General features: G+C 50.4%; 1 pseudogene; it reads left to right on the top strand.

The window, feature by feature from the left end:
* The first annotated feature begins 11,310 nt into the window (after positions 1-11,310).
* Positions 11,311-11,394, top strand: LOC135873144 (U4 spliceosomal RNA; annotated as a pseudogene).
* Positions 11,395-11,909: the final 515 nt, after the last annotated feature.

The raw sequence follows: 11,909 nt of genomic DNA, 5'->3' as shown, positions 1-11,909 counted from the left end.
CCCGCGGCCCGCTCGCTCACGCTGCACCGGGGGGGAGGCAGGTGTGGGCGCAGCCGCCCGGCGCGGTCTCAGGGGGGCTGGGGGTCCAGGCAGCTTTTAGCCCTTTAGGGCTGTTGAGAGAAACCTGTCACCACCCCCCGCCCTTCCCCGGTGCACCTGCTGCTGCGCCCGGGGATCGCCCACGAGGGAGTCTAGCCTGGCGGGCTGGGCTGCCATCTGCTAGGTGCCTAGGCACAGGGGTCCCTCCAGCCGCTCTGGGCCGCGGCTCGCGATGTCCGTCTCACGAGCCATTTTTATTGTGGCATCCAGAAAGCCGCCAGCGAAGTGCGGGTCCCGTTGTGCTCGGGGCTTTACCAACACGCAGGGTCCCGCGGATCCCCCTTCCCCGCGTTGTGCTTCGCGCGCGTGACTAGCTCCCTTGCAATCAGCTGGGCAGGACTGCTCACAGCCTGAAAGTTAAGGACGTGCTGTGTAAGGTTGGAGGTCCCTGCAACGGGCCCCGCAGTCTAAGGCTCTGATCCTGCAAACATGGATCAGGTGAGTAGTCCCATTGGTAGCAATGGTGCTATTCATGTTAGTGAAGTTACTCGCATACATAAATGTTTGGCTCTCAGAAGACCAGGACATAAAGAGGGTGGGAGGAAAGTCATTCAGATCATACACATGTTATATCTACATTATAGAGATATATGTACTGTAGTTATTTAGTAAACATTACATACCTTTCTTATACATTACATTTTATCGTGCATTATTTGCTGCATATTGTACTGTATATTAACTTTTTTGTACACTGTAGAATATAGACAGTTATACTTTAAGGCCCTATTATACCACATTCCTTGTACATCAAAAGCTTCTTTTGACTTTGGATACACAAGGAATACATAATTGGGCACTTGTGCAATTTAAACCATATGTCATACACTCTTTGTGATGCATTGATATACCTCATTCTGTGTCTCTAGTAGAATGGAGACAGGATTTAGCTTCTTATGTGTTGTATCCTCCAGACTCCTGCAGGGAATGATCTTGACTTTTATATTTTTGCAATCTCCTTTGAGGGTAGTGCTTGTTGTTGTTGGGTGTTTTGGTTTGGATTTTTGTTCACTTGGTGATGATTCATTGCATGTTCCTTGTCCTCCAACATTATGGTGTTTCACGTCATCTTGTGCCCTTTTGCTCACATGATGCTTTTGACTCTAACTTTTTATTTTTACACTATCAAGAATTTATGAATCAAAAGGTGGGGGAGTCAATCTGTGCAGTGGCTGAGTCAGCCGATGGAAAATCAAACCAAGGAGGGAGTTTGTGCAATTGCATATCACATTTACAAATATGGTTTCATTCAGCCTCACATGCTGCTCCTGTTACTACTAATAAAATTCTGGTTTCTTAAACTGGTCTGGGAACCTTGTTTTGTCTTCCTGGGGTTTTACTCCAATTCCTCAGTATCCGTTTTATTACAGCCTGTTCTTTTCCTTGTTGGTTTTTTTTTTTAATATTTCACTGAATGCATGCTAATTACAGTAAGAATTTGTTAACATGAATGCACATCCTACACCCTTCTTTGTTCATAGTATTTGACGTGCAAGGGAATGACAGTTTATTTACCAGCAGCAATTTAATTTTTCCTTACATACTGGTAAGTTTTTCTAGTTATTTAACTTTTCTCTAAATTCTATCCTTGTTTGTTTCTTAATCCTCTCCTGAACTATTTTGCAATGGTGTTGTGATAATTTTGGAGGAGCAGGAACTCCGGTGTTGAAATATTTTAATAGAGCCCAGGAACATAAGGGGACATGGGGACAAAGGCTGCTTTAGCCATAATGAGGTCCAGGGGCACATTCCTGACATGTATTGGCACTGCTTTGGACTGTAACAGGGAAGAAAAAAGGGAGGCAGCATGAAAGCATGTTGAAGCCAATAAAACAGGGACATTAATCGTTCTTCTTCCCTTTGGTCTCTTCTTTTATGCCCTATTTGAGATCAGGAGATTATTCTCCATCTCTTTTTTTAATCTCCTGCACTTCCTGGTGCCGGAATCATCCCTCCTTGAAGCAGCAGTGCCTCCTCTCTATATGCATCCGAAGAAGTGGGTTGTAGCCCACGAAAGCTTATGCTCTAATAAATTTGTTAGTCTCTAAGGTGCCACAAGTACTCCTGTTCTTTTTGCGGATACAGACTAACACGGCTGCTACTCTGAATCCTCTCTGTGACTGTCAAAAGTGCTGTTCTGGCAGGATATGTTTTCTCCAGCCCATTCTCTCTTCCATTTCCTCAGCTTCTTACCTTTCTTTCTTTTTCTCCCATCTCCTCTCTCTTGCTTCTCATCCATTGTTTCTCTCTTCTTCCATCCCACCTAATTGTAGGTCTGTTACCACAAACTCCCCCCTTCTCTCCACTTTTGCCCTCTTGTGCCTGCTCCCTCGTTCTCTAGCCCCCTTACTGTGTCCTCCCACTTCCTTCTTTTCTCCCTCTATCTATCCCTCTCTGCTTTTACATTCCCCTTTGCTCTCTGCCCTCATTCATCCCACTTCACATGCCACAGTTTTTCCCTCTTTGCTCCCTAATTCCATGTCACAATTTGCCACTCTGTTCATCCCTTGCTTTCTTGCCCTTCCTCACCCCACTCCACCCTTTCCCCTGGTTTACACACCCACATTAATCCACTCCAGATCTTCCATTTCCCAGCTGTTGCATGGGTGCTGACTCACATTGCTAATCCAGTCCTATTGCATCTCCTGATCCACACTTTGTCATATTCTCAAGTACTCTGCTCCCTGCGCTGTCAGAAATACTCATACAGGTAAGTATCAGGTAGAGGGAGGAATAGAGAACACAACTAGACTGAACGTTCTGGAAGATTCAGGCGTGGACTTCCGAAAGTAGCATGCTGAGCCTACAGTAGGGAATGCTGTAGGGAAGCAAGGGGACTATCCTGCATCTCTCAAAAGTGCCAGAGGACTACTCTGGACCCGCCACACCCATGACTGTGAGCATTGTCTCGCAACTTCTGATTGTTTTCTTTTGTCTCTGGTTTCTTTTGGGTTGAATTCTTTAACCCTTTAGATGAACAGGATACTGTCAACTTAAAAAAAATCACACTGCTGTTTGAACACTTTTAGCTACTATTTTCAGAGTAGCAGCCGTGTTAGTCTGTATCCGCAAAAAGAACAGGAGTACTTGTGGCACCTTAGAGACTAACAAATTTATTTGAGCTACTATTGTTACAAGTAACACCTAAGGGTATGTCTACACTACGAGAGTAGTTCGATTTTACTTAAATCGAATATGTGGAATCAGTATTACAAAGTCGAACATGTGTATCCACACTAAGGGCAGTAATTCGACTTTGTGAGTCCACACTAACGGGGCAAGCGTCGACACTGGAAGCGGTGCACTGTGGGCAGCTATCCCACAGTTCCCGCAGTCCCCGCTGCCCATTGGAATTCTGGGTCGAGCCCCCAATGCCTGCTGGGGAAAAAAATGTGTCGAGGGTGTTTTTGGGTAACTGTCGTCATCCAACCGTCACTCCCGCCCTCCCTCCCTGAAAGCGCCGGCGGGCAATCATTTCATTTCGCGCGCTTTTCTGGTGAGTGACAGCGCGGACGCCACAGCACTGCGAGCATGGAGCCTGCTGCGACCATCGCTGCAGTTATGGCCGTTGTCAACACTTCGCACCTTATCGTCCACCTTTTCCAGAGGCAGATGCTGAGAAATCGGGCGAGGAGGTTACGGCATCGCGGTGAGGACATGAAGTCTGAGAGAGGCACAGACCTCTCGCAAAGCACGGGACCCCGCGCCGTGAACATCATGGTGGCAATGGGTCATGTTGATGCTGTGGAACAGCGATTCTGGGCCCGGGAAACAAGCACGGACTGGTGGGACCGCATAGTGCTGCAGGTCTGGGATGAATCACAGTGGCTGCGAAACTTTCGGATGCGGAAGGGAACTTTCCTGGAACTTTGTGAGCTGCTGTCCCCTGCCCTGAAGCGCAAGGACACCCGGATGCGAGCAGCCCTGACTGTCCAGAAGCGAGTGGCCATAGCCCTCTGGAAGCTTGCAACGCCAGACAGCTACCGGTCAGTCGCAAACCACTTTGGCGTGGGCAAATCTACCGTGGGGGTTGCTGTGATGCAAGTAGCCAACGCAATCGTTGAGCTACTGCTGTCAAAGGTAGTGACCCTTGGAAACGTTCAGGTCATCATAGATGGCTTCGCTGCGATGGGATTCCCAAACTGCAGTGGGGCTATAGATGGAACTCACATCCCTATCCTGGGACTGGACCACCAGGCCAGCCAGTACATTAACCGAAAGGGCTACTTTTCAATGGTGCTGCAAGCACTGGTGGACCATAGGGGATGTTTTACAAACATCAACGTCAGATGGCCGGGCAAGGTTCATGACGCTCGTGTTTTCAGGAACTCTGGTCTGTTTAGACGGCTGCAGGAAGGTATTTACTTCCCGGACCACAAAATAACTGTTGGGGATGTGGAGATCCTCGGGGACCCAGCCTACCCGCTAATGCCCTGGCTCATGAAGCCCTATACAGGCGCCCTGGACACTGAAAAAGAACTCTTCAACTACCGTCTCAGCTGAACCTGCCCCCGTTTCTTTACCCAGTTTATGTTGACTATCCTCTGCAGCTACATACCCCGTTCACCCCGTCCCTCCCCTTCCAACACACGTTTAAAAATAAAATACATGGAACTTTGTTAATGAACACCGTTGTCTTTATTGCGGGTTTCGCGGTAAAGGGTTGAAACTGGGACGCAGACTGTGGTGGGGAGCGGGCGTAGTGATGGAAAGAATGCTTATAAACTCGAGGAATGACAGGCTCCTGCTCCTAGAGCGGTCCGCAGTGCTGGACTGGTTGTTTCAACGGAGCCTGCCACCCCTCCTTTTCGGGACTCTGTGTGTGGGAGCTATGTGACTTTGTGGCGGGGGAGGACGGTTACAGATCCCCTGCTGCGTGGCTCTGTGATCCAGGATAAGGACCGCTGCATAAGATCTCTAACCGCCCTCCCCCGCCACAAAGTCACATAGCCCACACCCATACAGAACATGAAAACCACCTCCCAGACTGACCAGGGTGCCTAGTGACTGCGATGTGTGTGTGACCTGCTGCTGAACCTGCCCCCGTGTCTGTACCCTGGTAAAGGTGACTGTCCTCTCCAATTACCAACCCCCTTCCACCCTTCAAACACACTCTCCTGTAAAAGAACATGATGGAAACAGTAATTAACAGAAACGTATTTTTTATTAGCAACTACACAGTTAGGGGATGAAACTGGGACGGGGGCTTGGGTGAGGCGGGAAGGAAAGGACTTATCAAATTTTGGGGAATGAGAGCCTTCTGGTACTTGAGCAGTCTGCAGGGGTGGAGTGACAGTTTTCACGGCCCCTGCCGCCCCTCCTTCTTGGGACTTTGGGTGAGGGGGGTATGGGACTTTGTGGCGGGGGAGGGCGGTTAGAGATACTGCAGCGGGGCTCTGTCCTCCTGCCTCCGGTCCTGCAGAACATCCACAAGGCGCTGGAGCGTGTCCGTTTGCTCCCTCATTAGTCCAAGCAGCGTTTGAGTCGCCTGCTGGTCTTCCTGACGCCACCTCTCCTCCCGTTCAATGTGTGATCGATGGATTTGGGACATGTTCTCCCTCCACTGGGTCTGCTGGGCCGCCTCGGCTCGGGAGCAGCCCATAAGTTCTGAGAACATGTCGTCCCGTGTCCTTTTCTTTCTACGCCTAATCTGTGCCAGCCTCTGAGAGGGGGATGCCAGGGTAGGTCGGGAGACAGTTGTAGCTGTGGGATGGGAAAAAGGGAGTGAATTCCTCACAAAGATAATTTTTTGTGAACAATGAACATAGTCTTTCTCTGTGAAGAAGACCATGCACAGCACCTATCACATGCGCACTCAGGACAAGGTCGAATTTTCGGCCTTCGCATTCAGTGCCTGGGGTCTTGCACTGGAGATCAGACAAGCGGGGCAGGACAGCGGAATTCGGGTAGCAGGCTGACATGGTAAGCCATAGACTTTTGGCTGCTTAAAACTTAAATTATAGCATGGCCTCCTTTCACGTTCAAAGCAATGCTCCTAGCGTTGGCCAGTTCCTGCTGCCGGCAATCCGGCAAGCATGAACTCTGCCCCTGTCCCACCCCCTCGCGGCTGTCCCCGGGAAAGATCCCTGTATGCTGCCCCTCTCCCGCCTCCACCGCGTGGCTGTAAACCGCCGGTTACAGTTCTGTAAAGGAACAGGCAAGCAGTCCCAACAGTAACATTCCCTTAATTCAAAGCAGGTCACCATGAGCGACATCACTCTGCTGAGGATTTCTGGGACAGAGAAAGACCGCATGCTGCGTGAAAGCCAGCAAAAACCAGGGCCGTATGCCGCCATGCTCTGCAAGGCAATGATCCCGGAGTACTTGATGATAGCCTGGCGTGGAAAAGTTTCCTACCACGGAGGACCCAATAAGGCCGCTCTCCCCTGGAACCTCATGCAAAGGCTTTCCAATTACCTCCAGGAGAGCTTCGTGGAGATGTCCCATGAGGATTTTAGCTCTATCCCCGGACATATAGACCTTCTTTTCCAGTAGCTGCACTGGCAAGGACTAAAAAGTAGAGCGCCTAGGGCAAACTAATCATCATAAACCGGACATTGTTTGATTCTTTTGCAGTAGTTGCACTGCCAAGGACTAAAACGTTAAGCGCCTAGGGCAAACTAATCATGAAAAACCCATTGTTAATATTGTTAATATTCCTGTTCTGTTCAAAATAAATGTTTACATGTTTTAAACACTTACCGACTGATCCTTCCCCTGATTCTGGCTCCGGGTTAAAGCCTGGGGACGGTTGGTAGGGTATCTCTGTGAGGGTGATGAACAGATCCTGGCTGTCGGGGAAATCAGCGTTGTAAGCGCTGTCGACTACCTCGTCCTCCTCATCTCCTTCCTCATCTTCCCCATCCGCTAACATCTCCGAGGAAGCGGCCCTCGACAAAATCCCATCCTCAGAGTCCACGGTCAGTGGTGGGGTAGTGGTGGCGGCCGCACCTAAAATGGAATGCAGTGCCTCATAGAAACGGCATGTCTGGGGCTGGGATCCGGAGCGTCCGTTTGCCTCTTTGGTCTTCTGGTACCCTTGTCTCAGCTCCTTGATTTTCACGCGGCACTGCGTTGCATCCCGGCTGTATCCTCTCTCTGTCATGGCTTTTGAGATCTTCTCGTAGATCTTTGCGTTCCGTCTTTTCGAGCGCAGCTCTGAAAGCACGGACTCATCGCCCCACACAGCGATCAGATCCAAGACTTCCCGATCAGTCCATGCTGGGGCCCTCTTTCTATTCTGGGATTGCATGGTCACCTCTGCTGGAGAGCTCTGCATCGTTGCCAGTGCTGCTGAGCTCGCCACGATGTCCAAACAGGAAATGAGATTCAAACTGCCCAGACAGGAAAAGGAATTCAAATTTTCCCGGGGCTTTTCCTGTGTGGCTGGTCAGAGCATCCGAGCTCGGACTGCTGTCCAGAGCGTCAACAGAGTGGTGCACTGTGGGATAGCTCCCGGAGCTATTAGCGTCGATTTCCATCCACACCTACCCTAATTCGACATGGCCATGTCGAATTTAGCGCTACTCCCCTCGTTGGGGAGGAGTACAGAAATCGAATGTAAGAGACCTCTATGTCGAACTAAATAGCTTTGTTGTGTGGACGGGTGCAGGGTTAATTCGATTTAACGCTGCTAAATTCGACATAACCTCCTAGTGTAGACCAGGCCTAAGAGTACTGGGACTGAAATAAGTAAGAGGGGGGAAGTATGTTTCTCTTGCCCCCGTCCCTGGTTTGCTTCTTTTGTACATTGGGCAGCATGTTTTGTAGTCATTGTTAGTGTTTCCCCTCTTCAGTCAATTAGGCTCAGATCCTGTAAAGAACTCCGTGTGGGTGCAAGGTCTGCCTCTATGGAGGTAATTGCGGGACTGGGACCTTAGCTAGTCAGTTTCCCTGGTTTCCATACAGCAGCTTGTGAGGGAAAAAAATAGGAAGATGTGATTGTGGAACCATATGTATCATTTGGGGGTGGGGGTGCTGAGGGGCGGATGTGTGCTGCCGGAAAGCTACAGTAGACAGTGTCCTTTAACTCAGTGTGCACTGAGGGCTAAAGCCAAGTGTTAGGTTTGTTTCTTTAATAATAAAAAATCTGATTAACAATTTAACTGTCTTCTCCTTTTAAAAAAAAATAAAATAAAATAACCCACGAGCAATTGGCTGGAGTCAAAACAGTTCCATCCCACAGTATCCACCTCCACTTTTTGGCAGCTTACCTGAGTCAGAAAGAGAGTGGGACAATTTATATGCCTCCTACAGCAACTCAACATTTTCCTTTGTGGTGAGTGTTAATCATCACCCTTATCATGTCATTTCACAGACCCTCTTTAAGATATGATCTGTCAGGGTTGAATATTTTATCTTCCTAAATACGTCTGGCACTACATGTTAAAAAGTTTATCTAAATCTATAACAAATTTGCAAGTGTTCCTTGTAATAAATACATTATGCTGCTGTTATTTATTGAGCATTGGCAGTTTGCTTATCCTTGTACAAACATAAAAGCTACAATATAAATATCACAAAGAGCTAAACATTGAAATGAGACATGACATTTCAGAAATATGATACATAAGTTGGAAGGTCAGTCTCAAAATGATGCAGAGGATCATCACCAAAAGACTTAGTGAAAGAAATGTGTGTTGAGGAAGGAGGTCATTTGGAGTTAGCAGAGGGTGGTTCAAGCATAAGGGTTTGCAGGGAAGAAGATATAAAGATGAGAGTGAGAGAAAGATACAAAGATGTCAGTAAGGTGGAGGCTTAGGAGGAACATCCAGTAGGCATTGGGAGGAAGATTAAGAGGAACTGAGTACAGAAATGAAGGGAGTTATATAGAGTCCCAAAAATCAGGCCAAGAATATTGTATTTGACATGGAAGATGAGAGGAAGCCAGAGAAGGGAAGAGGAAGGCTTTAGCAGCATTTTGTCACTGGAATGGGGTGAAATGAGATGCAGGGAGGCCATAGAGGAAGAAGTTGCAGGAGCTGAAGCTATTTTGAAGTTTGAAAAAAAGGCTTAGCCATAGAGAAGACAGATTTTATAAATGTTGTTTATTACTCTGAAATAAAGTTAGGCAAGTAAAAGGCTATCCATGAAGGTGGAGTGGGTGAGTTCATATCAACATAATGTTACAAGCTTGGCTGAAGGGAATGGAGAGTTACCTACAAAGACAGAAAGGAGGGGAAGACGAGGTTAGTTGCCAGCATGCTGAGTTTGAGAGGTGATAGGACATCCAAGTGGCGATGCTGGAGAGGCAGTGGAAGATCTGAGATTGTAAACTCTGTGGGGTAGGGGTCATGTCTTCCTATGAGTTTAGATAGCACCTAGCACAAGAGTGCTGTTTTGTTGATTGAGATTTATATAAGCTAGGGTTACCATATTTTAATTTAAAAAAAGGAGGACACTCCACGGGGCCCCGGCCCCGCCCCAACTCCGCCCCTTCCCTGCCCCTGCCCCTTTCCCCAAAGTCCCCGCCCCAACTCTGCCCCCTCCCCTGAACGCTCCGCCCCCTGCTCCTCCCCCTCCCCTGCTTCCCGCGAATCGAATGTTCGCGGGTAGCCTGAAACAGGGAGGCAGCAGGTAAGCTGGGGCTGGGGCTGGGGCGGGGCGCGGCGCGGCCCAGTCCGGCCCCCCCGGCTGAACGGCTCCCTCCGGCGGCCGGCTGGCCCAGGCCAAGAGGCTCTGGCCCCGGCGTCTCCCGCCCGGCTCAGCTCGGCTCGGGCCCTGGGGCGCCGGCCGAGCACCGCCGGCCCCGGCCCCGGCCCCTGCCCCGGCCGAGCACCGCCGGCCCTGGCCTGGCCCCAGCCCCCGGCCGAGCACCGCCGGTCCTGGCCCGGCCCCTGGCCAAGCACCGCCGGCCCTGGCCCCCGGCCCCACACCGCCGGCCCCGCACCGCTGGCCCCCGGCCCCGCACCGCCAGCCCCAGCGGCCCCAGCCCCCGGCCGAGCACCGCCGGCCCCGGCCCGGCCCCGGCCCCTGGCCGAGCACCGCCTGCCCCGGTCTGGCCCCGGCCCCCGACCGAGCACTGCCGGCCCCGGCCCCGGCCCCTGGCCGAACACCGCCGGCCCCTGGCCCCCAGCCGAGCACCCCCGGCCCCGGCCCCCGGCCGAGCACTGCCGGCCCCGGCCCCGCACCGCCGGCCCTTGCCACCGTCCCCCAGCCCCGCACCGCCTGCCCCGGCCGAGCACCCCCGGCCCCGCACTGCCGGCCCCTGGCCGAGCACCCCCGGCCGAGCACCGCCGGCCCCTGGCCCCCGGCCCCGCACCGCCGGCCCCAAACCGCCGGCCCCGGCCGAGCACCGCCGGCCCTGGCCCCCGGCCCCACACCGCCGGCCCCGCACCGCCAGTTCCAGCGGCCCCAAGTCCCCGGCCGAGCACCGCCGGCCCCAGCGGCTCCGGCCCCCGGCCGAGCACCGCCGGGCCCTCCCTCCCTATTTTCCCGGACATGTCCGGCTTTTTGGGATTTCCTCCCGGACAGGGATTTGAGGCCCAAAAAGCCGGACATGTCCGGGAAAATCCGGACGTATGGTAACCCTATATTATAAGCATTAAAATAGGTCTTTACTGCATATTAAAAATACAGGAAGAAATGCAGCAGCCACCTTATCTCCCCCTGCTCCTTAAAAAAAAGATTATGTGCATATTCAGGCCCTCTGCTGACTATTACTCTCTTATTATTAAATGAGCATAAACAATGAGGGAGAGAAGTCAGCGTGAGGAGATAGATTTAGGAGTCATTAGTATAGAGGCGGTAGCTGAACCCATGGCATGAATGAGCTCACCCAGGAGTGAGTACGGAGAAAGAGGAGATGGGGATGAAGAACACAATACTAGGATACATCAACAGAGCATGGGAATGAAGGGGGAAAGGCAATCTCCAATGGATATGATGAAGGAGCAGATGTGAAGAGCATAGTCATGAGAACAAGTGGCAGAGGTGGGAGTGATTAACTGTGTTTAAAATGAGACATAGTCCTGTCAGATACACAAAAGCAAGTTGTCGATGATAGAGCTCTCACTGGCTCAGTCAAGGACAGTTAGTTGCTCTTAACTCACATATTAGAGCTGCTGCTTTTGAACTAAGAAGGTCCTAGTTTGAGCCTAAATTGCAGTAATTTTCAAGGTGAACTCAGTTATTGGTAGTCTGCTCCTAGTTTCTAGCCACCAATTAGAAGTCAGTCAGGAACTACCATCACCCGTCTTGCATCACATATTTTTCCACCTGCTCATAACCAGTATCATAGCCAATGAGGTTAATCCGAGGCGTGATTATTGCTAGTTGAAAACTTTTATCTCTAGCATAGTGGTTGCAGTGACGGAGACTGTCTCAGGTTCAGAGCTCTTAGCATCCTTGCTTGATGTGCACAGGCATGCATTCCAACTTAGACTGTAAACAGTTTGGGACAGGGAATTTTTGTTTTGTGTCTGTATGGCATCTATCACAATGGAGTCCTGGACAATGACTGGAGCTCCTAGGGACTACTGCAGTACAAATAAATAAAATATGCATGCATGTTAATTTGGCAATCTACACTCTTGCTCATCAATTTAGCTGATGTAGTTCCAATGGTCAGACCCCTCGCCTAAGGCTATATAGCTACTTAATAACATTGAGCATTGGCATTATGAAGATTCCTTTGATTTTGATTACACATTAGCATTTATAATAGGTATTATAAGAATAACTGAACAGTAAAGTGAGAAGTAGCATGAGGGAACTCAACATATTGACAACATCCCTTTAAATACTGTAGTTCTGAGATAACCTTAAATACCAATATTTCACCCAAACTGGGGGCAGTGTGATCTAGTGGT

Source organism: Emys orbicularis, chromosome 1 (genome assembly GCF_028017835.1).
Source record: "Emys orbicularis isolate rEmyOrb1 chromosome 1, rEmyOrb1.hap1, whole genome shotgun sequence".
NCBI classification, from domain to species: Eukaryota; Metazoa; Chordata; order Testudines; family Emydidae; genus Emys; species Emys orbicularis.
The sequence above is the reverse complement of the archived record's forward strand: the minus strand, read 5'-3'. Positions and strand labels throughout refer to the sequence as shown.